The 18244-nt window shown below is 45.5% G+C and overlaps 1 protein-coding gene and 1 long non-coding RNA gene across 6 annotated transcripts in view; one reads left to right on the forward strand and one right to left on the reverse strand.

Moving 5' to 3' along the window:
• Positions 1–18244, reverse strand: part of LOC142802730 (uncharacterized) — a 311490-nt gene that overhangs the window by 124173 nt on the left and 169073 nt on the right. The window lies entirely within an intron of this gene.
• LOC119167574 (innexin inx2-like) overlaps positions 1–18244 on the forward strand; it is a 277656-nt gene that overhangs the window by 45962 nt on the left and 213450 nt on the right. The gene's annotated exons all lie outside the window — the stretch shown is intronic.

Genomic DNA, 18244 nt, shown 5'->3' on the forward strand with positions numbered 1-18244 from the left:
AGGATGCACAAAGTCGGCGACCAAGTCGTTACATCTTGGAGACATACAAGTTGCGTCCTCATGCTGCATCAGGGAACCATACAGTACACATGCAAGAGATCGCTATTTTCATAAGAGTTGCGTACTTCTGGTTTTCAGTGCTTATGATTAAAGCATTTGTTAGAAGACTATCATGGATACACGCAAAAAGGTCGACTTAAAAAAAATGTGATGGCATAACTACGGCTGCTTTTTAAAATGGCAGTAGAATTGTAGGAGTGTACAATGAATAGAAACATGCTCTTCTGTATAAATAAATTGATGGGAAAAAATGTGGAATGATGCAATTCTTATTACGGTTGGTGCGTTGTCACAAGAAGTGGCGTGCAAACTTCATTAGATATTCATGGCGTGAATGACAGACCATTAACAGACCACTAAAATGGCCTTTCCCATGCCATTGCAGTCATTAATTATCCACCAAACTTCTTGAACAATGTAACAAACTTTCTCACTTAGGGAATTCACCTGGCTATATTATACACCCACCCCTCATGTAATATCTTCTTGGGGGTCATTAAAGAAGTAAAGGGATGGGATGGACACATAGTTGGACATGGTTGATTGGTGCAGCTGGTCATGTAGATAGGGGAGGTGCAGTGCAAACAAACACGGGAACAAAGAAAACACAAGTGGTGTTTGTCATGTGTCGTTCCCGCATAGAAGTGAACGAGACAAGACAAACACCATTTGTGTTTTGTTTGTTCTTGTGTTTGCACCACACCTCCTCTACCATTATGACCAGTTGCACAAATCAAGCAATATATATGAAAATGAATGTTTGCCTAGGTGTCCAGTAATGGTCTGTAATTTACACAATGCCTATTCGGTGGAGATGGGGTAATGCAAACAATATTACAATACAAAGTCCTCTATGTCCGTTTAACATCCGGAAATGCACCCTGAACAACCGCGCGACTACCACTGTTTTTGCAATTAGTCCTGTGCATGTCCGCTGCACGCTGTTACGACCGTCATTATTATTGAAGTTTTCCGGCCTCTGTGAACGGGACCAAAATATCTCGACGCATTCCAAACAAGGATGTGCCGTCAAGACGGGTTGATTTACTCTCGGCAAAACCTGAACGAGGGGTTTGGGACTGGTTCGCGCAAAAAGAAAAAAAAAACGCACGAGCCAAGAGAGCCCATTCTGAGCTCGACTCAAGGAAGGCCATTTTGTTTGCTGGGAACAAGGCTTTCGAGGCAGACAAGGAGGCAGCTGGGCCATTTTTCAGGTCACCGAGGATAAGAAATCTCGGAACCAGCATAATATTTGCAGTTCAGGCTGAAAGCTAAGGCTAAAATGGTTGTGGCTGCATCTTGTGAGGAGAAGCGGAGCCCCGGATATGCGCAGCTAAGCCACAGCTTCTAGGAAACAACCAAGAATGGAATGTGGGGTTGAAGGAAAGGAAAGGGCGCTATCTGCTGTAGCCCTTGCGGGAGCCCGCCTCGACGACGAGGGATTAGTCAACCACTCCTTCTTCCCCCTTTCTCCATAAAATCGGCTGAATGGGGTGGCATATTTTAACGATATGCTGGCACACCACTACACTGTCCTACCCAAACAGTCAGTCAAGTTTGACACGTGTACTGGCAGCCGGTTTTTTGAACCTCACCCAACTGCCAGAAGAATCTTGGAAACCAATATCAGCGGACGTGCACGAAACTTGGTGACGTGTGCGAAAACGTCGGTGCAGTGCGTTTGTGACCACATTTGGGCATCGTGTAAACTGCGGCCTCTCAGCATGCATTGTGTGGTGTCTTTCCTCTCCTTCGTGGGTGGAACATGTAGACCATGGAGCGCCCTATTGGCGGAAGCCGCGGACAATGCGCCCATGGTTGGCAACGAGGCGCTATATAAGCCGAAGACGTTCGTGTATTTCAAATTCTACAGTTCAACAGCTCTCCTGTACAGCTCTGATCACTTGATCACCTTCTTCCTATTTCTCAGTTACTAACCATGTACATAAATTGTTGTCGTTATTACGAGCACCTCTTCTGACTTGTTTGATGATGGGTCCTAGGAGGGGGGCCCGCTACCAAACGGAGACACGCGGAACCCGGAGTCGCAACAACTGAGTGGCAGCGGTGGGATAGCGTCGACCCAGGTCGCAACCACTGGGTGGCAGCGATGGGATAGCGTCAGCCCAGGTCGCAACCACTGGATTCAGCGGAGAGATGGCGTCCACCCCGGTAGCAACGACTCGATGACAGCAGTCAGATGCTACGACCCCATCGACTTCGAGAGGCGATTGGACGACAACGGTCGGATGCTCCAAGCTCATCGACTTGAGAGGCAGCCGAATGGCACTTCTGGGATGACACGGGGTCATCGACTGCGCGAGGCAACCGGAAGGCACTGCTGAGATGCACGACGCTGGAGGTATGACTGCGAGCCGGGTGAGTGCCGACTTTCTCTGTTAAACTTTACCAGGCATTTACTAATGCGTGAAAAAAAGCTGGTAGAGAGAATAGCTATCTGGTCATTGTGTAACTGGCGTCAGGCAGACTGTGAGATAGCTTAATTAAGCTATATTTTGTCGGTGACAGCAAGGATAACAGTGATAGAGCTATTTTATTCATCAGGTTAACAAATAACTTGCGTCAGGCAGATAATTGTGAGATAGCTTGTTTAAGCTATAGTCTGTGGGTAACGGCAAGGTTAAAAGTGACAGAACAGAATTCCGTGTAAGAGCTTAAGGAAGCTTTTGCAGACTAAGTTAACATGTAACTTGATGCGAGGCAGAAAACTAGGGTTGTCGTTGTTGTCAGGGTTAATTAGCTGCAAGACAGGAATCATTTCTGGAACAGAGAACGGTACCGGAAACGGTCATGAATCTGAAAGCCCTGCAAAAACCTATGTTGCTAGCGATCGCAAGGGAGATGAACCTAGATGTGTCAGACTCCCCAAAAAGAACAGGACTGATCGAGCGGATCGTGGGACATGGTAGCACGATGAGGAACTCTCGGGCTATGTCATGGACATTGAGAAAGCAGATGTAGAAGCCCAGAGAGAAGAGGCAGAAGAAGCCGAAAGAATACGTATACACGGGGCTAAAATGCGAGCATTAGACAAAGAAGGGCAAGAGTGGGGGCTAGTTGGTTGAACATTGTTGAGACTCACACCGCGCTGGAATTAAACACACAAATAAAAGACACACTGAAGCACAGGTAGGACACACACGAGCGCGAACTAACAACTGTTTATTCGATGGAAATGTGACACACACATATATAGGTTGAAAGGAGAGAAAAAGAAGAAAAAGAAAGAGCGTGAACATGCGCACTGCCCACCAAGATAAAGCGCCCATCAGTGCTAATCAAATCCAGCCTTGTCAACTATCTAAAATGTCTACGTAAAAAAGTATATTCATTGTTTGACAAATGAATAGATGGCACACTAACACATTTGTCCTCACCAAACCTGCGCATCATGAAAGCTTCAATGATTTCTCTTTCCCTTTTGTCTTCTGATCTGGATAAAACAATGGTCTTTTCAAAGTTCGGCTTACAATGACACTTCATGCAATGGGTAGCTAAGTTACTGGGGTGACTGATTTGCTTGCAGTTATAATCATGCTCGCGTAAACGTGAGTTAAGGCACCTACCAGTTTGCCCAACGTACCAATTTCCGCAAGGCAAAGGAGTACCATATACAACATTTGTTTCACATGGAACAAATTTGTTAACATGCCTAACCGAACATATGTGGTTGTTCCCTTGGTTGCCGCTGTTTACTTGGTGACAAAGCGAAATTAATTTGTGAGGTGCCGTAAAGGTCATGGGTATGCCATGCCTACTTGCAATTTTTTTCAGTCCATGCGAAATGCCGTGAACGTAAGGCATAACAATAGGCCTCTCCTCTGGCTTCTCTTTTATTCCTACGTTCGTGTTGTGCGTGCTGCCGATGGTTTTTAAAAGCCTCTCGGCCAAGGCTGTGATTAAGGCATCAGGGTAATCACTGTCCCTAAGTCTATCAATCTGCTTCATCAAACTACGTGCAACCATGTGGTCACACGACTTTTGGCAGCTGTTTAACATGCACGCATATGCAACACTTCTTTTCACAAGCTTGGAGTGACCCGAGCTGTAGCTTAACAAACTTTTATCACCTCTAACGTCATATTCCCAGCACATGTGTCCCTCACCTTGCGAAATCATGATGTCTAAAAACTTTATGCCAGAACTTGTGGGCAACTCGTAAGTGAAATCAAGACCACGAAATGTTGTTTTAAACATCGCGACAAAAACTTCGGGTTTTATGTTGGCACATTTCGACCTAGGGAAACATAATAAAAAATCATCAACGTAGCGGAAACATGCCACAACGCCGTACCCTTGCAATCGGGGTTGCAATTCACGATCTCCTTTCGCCATGTACAAATTCGATAAGATCGGCGCCAAGCACGAGCCGATGCAGATACCGTCGTTCTGAACAAAAATGGATCCATTGAATTCCACGTACAATGACTGAAGGTAAAGGCGCAGCAAATCCAAAAAACTACGAACACTAATCCCACACTCGTTTTGAAATCTAACAACCCCGTAAGTGTCAATGCCTTCCTGCACCGTAGTAATGGCCTCAGTTTGTGGGATGTTGTAGTACATGTCCTTGACGTCTATAGATATGCACGTCACTGATTGTCCCTTCTTTAGGAATTCAATAATACCGTTTGAGTTGCTCACCCCAAAAGGGTCTTCCACTGCGATGAGTTCCAACATTCCTTTGAGAAATCTAGCTAAAATGTGCTGCCAAGTACCTTTATCTTCCACGATCATCCGGAAGGGATTGTCTTGCTTGTGCGTTTTGGTAGTGAAGAAGGGTCTCAATGCGGTCCCGTTGCAACCCTTAAGGTCCTTTTCCAGCTTCTGTAGTCCCAGTCGCTTACACAAGCTAACGGCTTTTTTGTGAACATTCTGCAACGATGCGCCATCGAGATCCACTATTGAGAAGTTCTTTTCAACCGCTTCTCTAGCCTTAACCAGGTGTCGGTCTACCGCCATAACTACAAAATTGTCCTCATTGCTGGGCAGGATTGCACCCACCGAGAAGACGTCGAGACGACTGTGTAAAATTTTGAGAGCTGAGAGCTGGAGACAAATACGGATTTTTAGGTTGCATATCAAGGCTACTTGTGCAAGACACCTCGTTCCGAATGCGTCAAGCCTGATGTACGCTTTCTTCATAGACACGGCCGAGAACCTGGGGGAACGGTTATGGAGACTGTCCTTCGCGTCGCTTCCCAGGAATAGGAGGAAGTCACCCAGTGTCGCATCGACAGGGCACATCAACGTTTCTGATGTAGAGCTACCACAAGAGGTACGGTCCATTCTTGACAAAGGTCCAAAATTTGCGATACAACCTTGTTGCAAACCTTCAAAACTTTTGAGCTTCGTTCACGACGTGGCACGCAGGGTTCCAGAAGATGTGAAGAATGCTTGCATTGTAGAGGGCATCAAGTGTGTCAACAAACACCCTTTGCGCAGACCGAGAGGCGAGAATGTGAAAAACGTGGTAAAATTTTTAAAAGACCAAAATTTGACGCTACAATTGTCGGACAAGACGGGAAGATTTGTAGTTATGGCGGTAGACCGACACCTGGTTAAGGCTAGAGAAGCGGTTGAAAAGAACTTCTCAATAGTGGATCTCGATGGCGCATCGTTGCAGAATGTTCACAAAAAAGCCGTTAGCTTGTGTAAGCGACTGGGACTACAGAAGCTGGAAAAGGACCTTAAGGGTTGCAACGGGACCGCATTGAGACCCTTCTTCACTACCAAAACGCACAAGCAAGACAATCCCTTCCGGATGATCGTGGAAGATAAAGGTACTTGGCAGCACATTTTAGCTAGATTTCTCAAAGGAATGTTGGAACTCATCGCAGTGGAAGACCCTTTTGGGGTGAGCAACTCAAACGGTATTATTGAATTCCTAAAGAAGGGACAATCAGTGACGTGCATATCTATAGACGTCAAGGACATGTACTACAACATCCCACAAACTGAGGCCATTACTACGGTGCAGGAAGGCATTGACACTTACGGGGTTGTTAGATTTCAAAACGAGTGTGGGATTAGTGTTCGTAGTTTTTTGGATTTGCTGCGCCTTTACCTTCAGTCATTGTACGTGGAATTCAATGGATCCATTTTTGTTCAGAACGACGGTATCTGCATCGGCTCGTGCTTGGCGCCGATCTTATCGAATTTGTACATGGCGAAAGGAGATCGTGAATTGCAACCCCGATTGCAAGGGTACGGCGTTGTGGCATGTTTCCGCTACGTTGATGATTTTTTATTATGTTTCCCTAGGTCGAAATGTGCCAACATAAAACCCGAAGTTTTTGTCGCGATGTTTAAAACAACATTTCGTGGTCTTGATTTCACTTACGAGTTGCCCACAAGTTCTGGCATAAAGTTTTTAGACATCATGATTTCGCAAGGTGAGGGACACATGTGCTGGGAATATGACGTTAGAGGTGATAAAAGTTTGTTAAGCTACAGCTCGGGTCACTCCAAGCTTGTGAAAAGAAGTGTTGCATATGCGTGCATGTTAAACAGCTGCCAAAAGTCGTGTGACCACATGGTTGCACGTAGTTTGATGAAGCAGATTGATAGACTTAGGGACAGTGATTACCCTGATGCCTTAATCACAGCCTTGGCCGAGAGGCTTTTAAAAACCATCGGCAGCACGCACAACACGAACGTAGGAATAAAAGAGAAGCCAGAGGAGAGGCCTATTGTTATGCCTTACGTTCACGGCATTTCGCATGGACTGAAAAAAATTGCAAGTAGGCATGGCATACCCATGACCTTTACGGCACCTCACAAATTAATTTCGCTTTGTCACCAAGTAAACAGCGGCAACCAAGGGAACAACCACATATGTTCGGTTAGGCATGTTAACAAATTTGTTCCATGTGAAACAAATGTTGTATATGGTACTCCTTTGCCTTGCGGAAATTGGTACGTTGGGCAAACTGGTAGGTGCCTTAACTCACGTTTACGCGAGCATGATTATAACTGCAAGCAAATCAGTCACCCCAGTAACTTAGCTACCCATTGCATGAAGTGTCATTGTAAGCCGAACTTTGAAAAGACCATTGTTTTATCCAGATCAGAAGACAAAAGGGAAAGAGAAATCATTGAAGCTTTCATGATGCGCAGGTTTGGTGAGGACAAATGTGTTAGTGTGCCATCTATTCATTTGTCAAACAATGAATATACTTTTTTACGTAGACATTTTAGATAGTTGACAAGGCTGGATTTGATTAGCACTGATGGGCGCTTTATCTTGGTGGGCAGTGCGCATGTTCACGCTCTTTCTTTTTCTTCTTTTTCTCTCCTTTCAACCTATATATGTGTGTGTCACATTTCCATCGAATAAACAGTTGTTAGTTCGCGCTCGTGTGTGTCCTACCTGTGCTTCAGTGTGTCTTTTATTTGTGTGTTTAATTCCAGCGCGGTGTGAGTCTCAACATTAGACAAAGACATTGCAAGTATGAATCGTAAAACTTTGGCACAGCATCGAAAGCGTCTTTGGTCGTGTATATGTTCACTATGTGTACAGCCCAAAAGGTGCAGTGAAGTGGCGAGCATGGTGCGGAGTGAAGTCACTGAGAAAGCCGCTGTTTGCGAGGTACCGCCCGAGAAAGGTACGCGTCTCTATCAGTGCGACATGCAAAGTGATCATTCGGTGGAGACAAAAGAGCAACAGGTCATTGTTAGTGCAAATGCGCCTGGGGAAGGTACGCGACTCTCCGATGGTGCGAAGGTACTGCATGTAGAGAGCGGGATGGGGGCTGGTATGCAAACTGTAGCAAGTCCAAAGGGTATTCCATGTGAGACCGAGCCTGGTTCCAGTCGGCCTGGTGATGTCATTGAAAAGATTTATGAGCAGCAGACCACGCTCGAGCCTCAGCAAGGGAGGTTGAAAAAGAGGACGACGAAGGTAGTCCTAAAGGTAGCGAAGACATACCGCTACAGAAACCCGACAGTACTGCCAGCGAGGTCGAGCTACTGTTGAAAGCATTTCCTACAGATAGAGTGGGAAATGTCTCAGAGGGTGAGAAGGTACATTACGAGGCTGTCGTAGATGTACAAATAAGCACAAGTTCGGTGGAGGATCGTTTCGAGAAAAAGTCTAATCCCAACAGCATGGACAGAGCTTGTGAGGTGTTAAAGGCATGCCTCGTGCAGCGGCACGCAAATGATCGGCCGGACGATAAAAACTACCCGGAACTTGAGCAGGACGCTAATTTCTAAGAGTTCAGATCTGTGGAGGGCCCATAGTCTGATTTTGTGAGGGGTAACGCAGATAAGTCAACCCGTCAGAGCGATACAGCGGGGAAACCGAAGGGCAAAGGCGGCAGAAAGGGTAGTGCACAGGCACACTGGAACTGTAGGGTTGCCGTTGACGCAACCAAGGAAGTTTGCGACAACCAAAGAAAGGTTGTACGTAAGTGTCACCGCAAAAGAAGGAAGCGGGGACGTGCGGCACCACAAAAGGTGGAGGCAGAGTACACGCCGCCGTGGAAACGGAAGGGTTGGCCATTGGGCAATTCTACAAACCGTCCTTTGAGGCATCCTGTCAGGCAAAATTCGCGAGAGAGGAGTAGCGGAAAGGGACCCGCGTTCCCAAGAAGAAAAGTGCGGTTGATAAGAACAGATTTGTGTCGACAACTATGTCAACGGTTTCCTAAAAGAAATGCTTCTGGTCCTAAATTCAGGGTGCAATCAAACACCAAAGGACAATGGTGAGTCTTTCACCCGCACTTCGGGAATCTTCGGTGTTATGAAGAAAGCCGCTCAAAATCAGGAATGAGGTGAGATAGCAAAAGTGAGATAGCAAATTTCTCGATCGCCACAGGCTCATTGTGGCCTGTGGCGATCACGAAAGCGGCGGCGAACACGACCGCCACGTGCAAGGCTAAAAGCGTGAAGGTCAGCTGCAAGCTTTTCACAGAATGCGACCTGCAGAGTTCTGGAAAGTAATTATTTGAATATTCTTCCACTTTTGATCCTTTGAAGTAATGTTTTCTTTTTTCAGTAAGGTTTAAAAAATCTGGTTTCAAAGGGTTCGTGCCGAATGCGGTATGTTGTTGTTTTTGTAAACATTTGCAAACCAACGCGCATTTAGAAGATTTTTAGATGGTACGGAAGCGAACTTTGGTCGGGAGATGTTACAGCGCTCTATAAGTGCGAATAGAGCTGAAGGACCTGAAAGAACCCAGCGTGTTCTTTATCCAAGTGGCTAGCATGATAATGTAACGTTAACCAAACAAGACTATTACGCAAGGTTTAGTTCCATCCCTTTGGTTTTGATGGAATGTTTGGGTATCGCGCGATAGTTTAAACAAGGCGTTACGCGTTACCGAAAGTCGAGGTTAGAGCAACATTTCGGACAGTTATAGGATTCAGATGAATCTAATCTGAAAGATTTGAGTCTGTCAAGGTGTGTCCTACTAGAGACGTGAATTACGGTAACGTTTGAGCCTGGGTTATAGCGTGCGCATAGAGCTGGCGCGAAGACTTAAGTTGTTCTTTGTGCGTAACTGGAACTCATACGAGAATTCTTCGTTTTGAGCTTTTCGTTGTTTTTCAAGTGTCCTGTTTAGACGGTGGAAAATCCTAACGAAGGCAGCTCGGAAAACTAGGTTACTAGATTACCAAGTGAGTTTTATCGAGGTGAAGCATTGTCCACTCTCTGAGCTACTGCCTTTGTCCTCTAAGAATGGCCGCATGCTGCATTGAAGCCTCGTTTTGCAACAGTATACGTTTGACATACATTTCAAAAGGGGATACTCCATGGCAAGTCGGAGGGTCCGAATCACTACCCTTTCGCGAGTGGCATTCTCAAGAGTTCTGCAATATTTTTTTCCTGACCTAGACGAGGACTATTGATTAGGTTTTGTTGTTCTTTTGTTGCGTTTTAGAGTTCGTTGAACTCATGGTGAGTGCATTGAAGACACCACTATTCAAGGTTTCAGGTTGGGAGTGCTTCCAGTACTGTTACTTTGTTTCACTCAAACGTAGGAGAGGAATTTAGAGTAACTAGTGTACTTCTTTTAATTAGTTGTAAAAAGGTAAATATGCCTGTTGGGGTTTGACGGAATTGTCTGGCACTCACTACGTGAGTGGTTGTGTTTCATATGAGTATGTTATGTCTGTTGAGCCAAAATGAAGCAGGTGGTCAGTACTTCATGAAGGACAGCCTTCACCAGACCAGACGTCAGCGCTGATTTTTCCGAACTGTGGCTGCAAACCTCAGCTTATCGAGATCTTCACCCCACCGAGCGAGAGACTGTTACGACCATCATCATTATTGAAGTTTTTCGGCATTTGTGAACGGGACGAAAATATTTCGACGCATTCTAAGCAAAGCTGTGCCGTCAAGACGGGTTGATTTCCTCTCGGCAAAACCTGAACGAGGGATTCGGGACTGGTTCGCGAAAAAAAAAAACGCACGAGCCAAGAGAGCCCATTCTGAGCTCGACTCAAGGAAGGCCATTTTGTTTGCTGGGAACAAGGCTTTCGAGGCAGACAAGGAGGCAGCTGGGCCATTTTTCAGGCCACCGAGGATAAGAAATCTCGGAACCAGCATAATATTTGCAGTTCAGGCTGAAAGCTAAGGCTAAAATAGTTGTGGCTGCATCTTGTGAGGAGAAGCGGAGCCCCGGATATGCGCAGCTAAGCCGCAGCCTCTAGGAAACAACCAAGAATGGAATGTGGGGTTGAAGGAAAGGAAAGGGCGCTATCTGCTGTAGCCCTTGCGGGAGCCCGCCTCGACGACGAGGGATTAGTCGACCACTCCTCCTTCCCCCTTTCTCCATAAGATCGGCTGAATGGGGTGGCATATTTTGACTATATGCTGGCACACCACTACACTGTCCTACCGAAACAGTCAGGCAAGTTTGACACGTGTAGTGGCAGCCGGTTTTTTGAACCTCACCCAACTGCCAGAAGAATCTTGGAAACCAATATCATCGGACGTGCGCGAAACTTGGTGACGTGTGCGAAAACGTCGGTGCAGTGCGTTTCTGACCATATTTGGGCATCGTCAAGTGGGTGACGATGCGTCAAGTGGGCACGACAAGTGGGTGACGAGACATCGGGAAGCAGTTGTCGAGGGGACGTCCATTGGTGTTGAAATGCCGATTGGTTGCATGGGGTGGGTGTCTTTTTTTTTACTCTTCTGAGATTGTATCTATTACGCGTAGTTAACAAGATTTTTTGTCCGACATGACGCCTGTCGTTCTGCGAATGCGTTCATTGCGCCAAATGGCTTTGTGGCAAAATACTCTAATGTCACGCAGAGGACCCAGGTTGAAATTCTTTTCGGGCGTGTTTTTTGCTTCTGATTTCATTCTTTTGTGTTCATCAGTTACGACACCAATCGAGAAAGGAACTGTGACGCACCAACGGGCGCCCAAGAGCCGCGCTTTAAAACTCTGATTGGAGCTTAGCCTTCAAGAGAAGAACACAATATATAGCGTAATCTAGAGTTACTGTATAAAACTGTAGAGAAATCAGGTGCCATGCGCATGGTATAAAATCCCTTGCCCAATGAAAAAAGCGCTTGTAACCTAGGTGGTTTCAGGCTATCCTAGAATAGCTTCCGGATGTATACACTTGCGGTGCATTCTTCCCTATGGAAATTGTTGAAGTACACATCACGTGCTGTCGAGGAACCACGCGCACCTCCGCAGCTACATAGTTTCTAATGGCGGGTAACTCTAGAGCACCCATTTTTTTTTCGCGATGCACATGTATTGATGTCGAATGCGATTCTACGATTCTGCTGTTCTGGCACGTATTATTACATGCGTTGAGGGGACTTTTCCTTAACAACACATTTTCGTAGCATTTTTCCCGAAGCAGTTTCGCTCACTAGCATAGCGCAGTGACCGACCACCTGCTTCCTGTGAAGAAAGTTCGAATTCAATTTTCACCCTGACCGAGAGCGTTTATCGTTGGTTTTTGCATCTTCCTCGCATTTTCGCTCGCAACCTACGGCACCCACGCCGAAGCCGACACCGCAATTCAGGGGAAACGAGCTGTTGAGCTGTATCACGGTAATATAAAAATTTCACGCTATTTCACATATCCGTCAAATTTGTAGCTTCTTTGTAGAATAAAATCTGACTTGACGCTCGACTTTCTTCTTTGCTGGTTCATTAGATTGGTCTGGCATTTTTCCTTTCTTGTTGCCTTCAACAAGCTGCAAGACTGGCTGAAACTACTCATTCGCCTTCTCAACCACTTCCTCCGACACTTCGCCATCCACTATTGCTTGTTTGACAAACTCCCTCTTCGCTTTGAATAACGCTGCACTTGACTTGCTGTTTCAGGTGGGCTCTCATACTCATTATTGTCACTGCTTGATGGTGTATTAGCAATGACGACACAGTGAATGTAATGCGCTTGCACACTGTAAAATGTATCAGGTGCGCATAGCAAGTGCAGCTGTAAGTATGCACACACACTGCACATTCCTTGCATCTCAAGGGACATCAAGCGTCGTCCATAACTTTCGTCATAGTATAAGAGTGTTCTTTAGTAGACTGAGAAAGCACACTCCACATGCCATTTTCGTTTAGTTTTGCACAGTCTACCATTTCAGTGCCAGACCTGTGGTACCTTTCGATTGCACTCAACTTTTTGCCCTTTGCTCCTTTGATCATCGAGATTGCCCTCTTCATCAAAAAATGATATGCCAAATCTATTAGGGCAGCAATCAGTTTATCAACACGCTTATTCTTCCTTCCCTCGAAGATGCTGTGCTTCAACAACCTGTGCATACTCTCAAGGTGCATATTGGTGTGGATACTTGCCCTAGTCTTAAAACAGTAGGCCCACTCTTGAGACAGCATAGTTATTCTTCAAGTACTTCACAAAACTCTTCAGTTTTACTTCTTGAATTTCAAGAAATGACTGAAGATACTCTTTAAATTCTTGCTGGTTGAGGAACTCTAAAAGGAGTCTCACGCTGTGGTAGACGTCCGGCCTCAGCTGCTTTTCAACGCACTTATGTATTTTTTTCTGCCGATTACTATCCACATGCCAAGCGCAAAGAAGTTTCTGTTGAGGCGCACCCATAACTCATGACCATGCCTTATAAAATTGTGAGGCGTCATCAGGCATAAATGTTTTAGCCTCCACTTTTTTGCTGATGGTGAACTTAAAGGACCTGAAAAAAGCTGCGAAGTATGTTTCATTCATCTTATTGCGGATGAAATAGGCAATAGGTATACCTGATCCCACTTCATCTAGCACAAGAAGAGTGGTCAGCTTAACCTGGTACCCTGTTGTTCCATGTGTTGAGTTGAGAAACACAGTCCCCGTGCCCAATTCTTCCAACAACTATTTTTGTGGCCTCATCATCAGAGCAAGGGCAAAATAAGTCGCACCAAGAGTACCATTTGGGTCCATGCACCCTGTGCCTTATACAGGCGGACAAGTGGTTCACCTTTGTCTCGCATTGCTTGCACCCACATATCTACGCTAACAGCGTCATTAGGCTGACACTTTTCAGGAGCAGCAATGGGAAACTGCCGATTGATGTTATGCAGAGTTACGCGCTCTGCCAAATGTGCTGATCTTAGCTTGCTAGCAGCAGATGTTCTTATATTTTTCAATACGGTTTTCATGGGCACACCGCGCTCGAGTTGCTCCGCTATGTTGGTCTTTTCTTCGTCAGTCATCCTCAAGTGCTAAATTTCTGCTTTATGGCCGTAGTGCTTCTTTTTGTACCTAACATTTATGCAGATATCTTGAGCTGCTGGACTCTGAGTGTTTTCCTGCTTTGTCACAATGACAAATGAAAGACATATCTTACCAAACTTGCAGGTACCCTGACTTTTCTCTCGACATTTACCGTGACCATCTTTTGGTCTAGACACTCCTGATCTATTAAAGTAGTAGTGGGTGCTTGTTTGCCCACTGGCTAGCTTTTTGGGAGCCGTGCGACGTGCAAAGAAACAGTTATCGTTGGCCTCTTCCTGAGCTTTCCATTAACTGAATTCACAACTCAAAGATGAACTGGCGCTCTTTGGCCGTGAAATCGCCCTTGTGCCACAAAATATCAAACATCACCATCATTCACTGAATTCTGTAATGCAAATAAGACAGTATTACAGAGAAAAATTAATCAAAGTAATGTAAATGAGTTTCATGAAATCCTGCAAGGCGGCAGGAGGGGGAGTTCAAGAAAAGGAAAACAGACAACCACCCATTTTTAGCACAAGGCCACAAGGAAATCTACGTGGATTTTTCAGAAAGAAAGCCTCTTAGATGCCAAAAAAATTGATCTTGGTCCGAGCTTCACTTAGTGCCCCTGAGAATTGAGTTGTCAATGAATTCATTTTCACGCGGCCATATGCTAGCTTCCTAGTTAGCGCAGATGATAGAGTGACCGCCCCGAAAAGGTATTGGTTCCGACTTCCAACTTGGACCAAGACAAATTTTTTTGGCAAATAAAAGGCTTTCTTTCTGAAAAATCCTCATGAATTTTCTCGCGGCCGTCTCGCTAGTTTGACACACCAAAATTAGTATTGAAGGACACGATTGTATGACGAACATAAACTACGAGTGTTAACGTGAAAATATGAATGTCATGACATAAGTGCATGATGAACATAATGACAAGTCATGCATTGTACGTACTAGAGTATACGTTTGGCTAGAATGGTATTAAAAGATTGTACACTGATGCGTGCATGACAAACTAAATGCCATGACATGGATGACTTCATTTGCCAAAAGCCATACAAGGCAATGTATACATCCCTTTGCTGGCTGCTTCGCAATACATCAATTCTTACAGCGCATGGGATCTGCCAGAATTATTCTGTTAATAGCACATCCATGAGCTCGGTCAGCAACTTCTCTGGTATGCTATTAAAAGGTACCTGTGACACGAATTGAGCGGGTAGTTTTCACCACTTCCTGTCAAACTGTGGATTGCACAGATATCGATGCACGAGTGAAAAGACAAAAAACAAAGCAGTTATAGTTTTATTTCAACGGAGAAACCTTATTGTTTTTGAATTACAGTGACAAACACAGTATAGCTATATTCATGATTGGAAGTGACGACACTGTTTGTGCATTTTGATTGGTTCAACGTAATAAGTCTCATGTAATATTGATAAGGTTCCAGATATGCCACACAATTGTGCATGAAAAATTAAAAAGCATTTCTTATACTTCATTGAATACAAAAGGAGTTGTTATTTTAAATACTAACTTGAAAACAATTAAAAAATGATGCGACGAGAGCTGCACAACAGCCACTGCGAGGCGAGTCTTCTGGTTTGCCTCTGTAAGAGGCACGCAGTGATTGGAAACTGACACTAACGTCAGCGGGAGAGTGAAATGCGAGATGGAACGTATCTTGTCGTCGTATGCTCGAGTTTTGAGGGCTAACTTCGCTTTTAGTGCAACAATCCGCATAATTGTTTTTGAGTTCATCTGGGCTTACATTACTACACGCATTCCAGTCTTGAAAAACAGTTGCAAAAGTGTCACCGGGCCCTTTTAAGCGTTTTTTTTTTTCCTTAGTTTCCCTGTTTCCATGGGCATGTTAACTCCTGTAATCTTCGGCGAGTAAAAAAAGCTTGAGGAACAGAAGAAAAGTTTCTTTCATGCTCATGTTTTGAAGCTCTCGATGTTACCACGTGATGAGTAAGGAACTACACATATGGTGTGTTTCAGTTGCAATTATAGTTAGTTGGAAGCTGCCCTTTGTGTGTCGTTTTCGCTGTCCTGGTTTGGTGTGATCACCTGTTTCAATATATCATAAGTCTATCGGATATAGTTGCTCTGCATTTTTTTAAGTAGTGGAGGCAGGTATATGATAAGTTCTTCGCAGAATTTTTTTGCTTCTTGAAATATAATGGAAATATATCTCCAGTCAGCATGCAGAACGTACAGCTGAACCCACAATCTGGTTAAAAATATTAGGTACACCATATAATAATTCGAACTGAGCTCGAGCTTGTTAAACATTTGACTCAAATGACCGATCAATATTGTATTGCTTTAAAGAGGCAAGCTTATTTTTTTTAGCTTGGCTGCTTAAGCCTGTCTATTGTTCCCCGCACGAATACTTCATAAAAACGTTATTTCCTCGTTGCCTGGACGCAAAATCACTGGTGAAGTATGGCGCACCACAAGAGCTTAATCAAGCCTCAATCAATGTTTTCAAACATTTGCCAGAATTACGCCATAAAATGGACGATGCTATTCACAACAGCACGTGCACCCTGTCCAACATCAGAAAGGCATGTGAGCTTAGAGAGAAAAACAATAAGCGACGCAAGCCGCAGTTCTTCCAGTTCGATCGCGAGCGGCAATTAGCTCTTCTGTGCATTCTATAATTTTCCACGCGACAAGCACACAAAAATTACCTAGCTGGCTCAGTTAATATACGTGCAAGCGATCATGTGCTCTACAGCCGCACCACAATAGATGATAATAATGTACTAGAATTGCTTTTCCTAACAACTATCAACCGGTTAAAGCATGGGTCACTCACCTTTATCGTTGAGGAACGTGCGCTGCACGTACTCGGCGACGAATTCATGCGTTGCGATGTGGTGCCTCACATACTCTTCTAGTGAAGACAGGCCAATGCCACGTACATCACATTTCACGCGCGTATTGACTTCTGGGGTTACTTTATGGACGTCTCTGACATGCCGAAGCATGTTTTTCCTCTTGGTGAACAACATACTGCAAATCTCGCAACGACGGCTTTCGTCGTCAGTAGGGAGTTTTAGTGCTGGGTACGCATTCTCTTGGTGCGTTGCGGGCTTTGGAGCGCGCGGCGTTACGTGCCCAACCCATACCCAACCCAGAATGCCTTTTAGTTGGCGCCACGGTGGCAAGCACGCAAACGCAAGCCGCACGAAGTTCACACGCGCTCGCAGAGCCATAGCGTCCTGTCGCGTAAGTATTATTTCAGTCTTTTTATGATTTAAAATGTTAAATTAAACATACATAGTGATCAGTACACTTTTTTATTGTGTACAGTAATCTGGTATACGCAAAAAAGTGAAAAATACAAGGTTACTGTAATGGCGGTGTCGACATCTTGTGACACACTTCGTGCAACCACAGTCATGAACATGTTAGCTTAAGCGAAATGCTTTGAGGTGAAAATGAATAAAAAGGTTACTCATTTGTAATATTGTCGCTGCTCAGTTTTTGCACCAGATGTACAATGTCCAGTGTTTCTGCAATAATAAAGTTTTGGTTGTCTGTTTCACTATGGCTGCGCTAGATAACGCCACCTATTCAGCTGGTCGGGGGCTGGCATATGCTTTTTAGTTTCTATGTTCCAGGCCATTCCAGCTTTGAAAATCTGGCTGAAACCGTGTAATCGCTATAAGTGCTCGCACTTTGGCTTATTTTAACTCGACGGCTAGAGTATCCGCAGTGCGGATACCGTGAGTTCTTGCGAAGGTGGACCGCGCGGACGCATGGCCCTGTAGTGCCATCATCACCATCATCATTTCTCAATCACTGCGCCGCGCCTCTCGTGCAGCTGAGCCTAGCTCGAGCTGTGCGAGGATTAGAACGAGCTCACGCACCTGGCGCGTCGGACGTGGACAGCCACCGCGGCTCCGCTTCAGGCGTGGAGTAAAGTGGCGAGATCAGCACGGCCCCGTCTGCCGCCTTCGACGCCGTCTCACGTCTCTCTTCTCTCGCCGCTACATTGGTGACCCGGAGAACACGCCCTTCGCCGAGCGGCCCGCGGCCATGTTCCCGCAACTCTGCCCGCCAGTGCCACCGTTCCAATCGACCTACCCCAAGGTATTGTTCATGCAGCTCGATGCTGTTCTTGCGCTGAATGGCGTCACGGACCAGCCGCTGATGCACGCCATTCTTCAAGACGCCCTTCCGGTAGAGTTGCGTCATCTCTCTGGCACTTCAACCTCCAGCCAGCAGCCTTACGATGACCTCTGCTCTGCGGTGCTTGCCAGCTATGGCGTCACCTACCACCCGCTGCCGTTTACCCACGACTTTCAGGTTTTCCCTGCGTCGCAGCGTGCTGGACCCTCCGGCCCGAAGCTCTCATCTGACCGCAACCTAACTTCCCCGACAACGTCTCGCTCTACCTTGGGTCCGTCCACTAGCGCAGTGAGTCTCCCACCCGGTCACAGATCCGACGAAGAGGGCAATGAAAAAGATGCCGCTACTACACAAA

The sequence above is a fragment of the Rhipicephalus microplus genome, chromosome 3 (assembly GCF_043290135.1).
Source record: "Rhipicephalus microplus isolate Deutch F79 chromosome 3, USDA_Rmic, whole genome shotgun sequence".
In the NCBI taxonomy this organism is placed as follows: domain Eukaryota; kingdom Metazoa; phylum Arthropoda; class Arachnida; order Ixodida; family Ixodidae; genus Rhipicephalus; species Rhipicephalus microplus.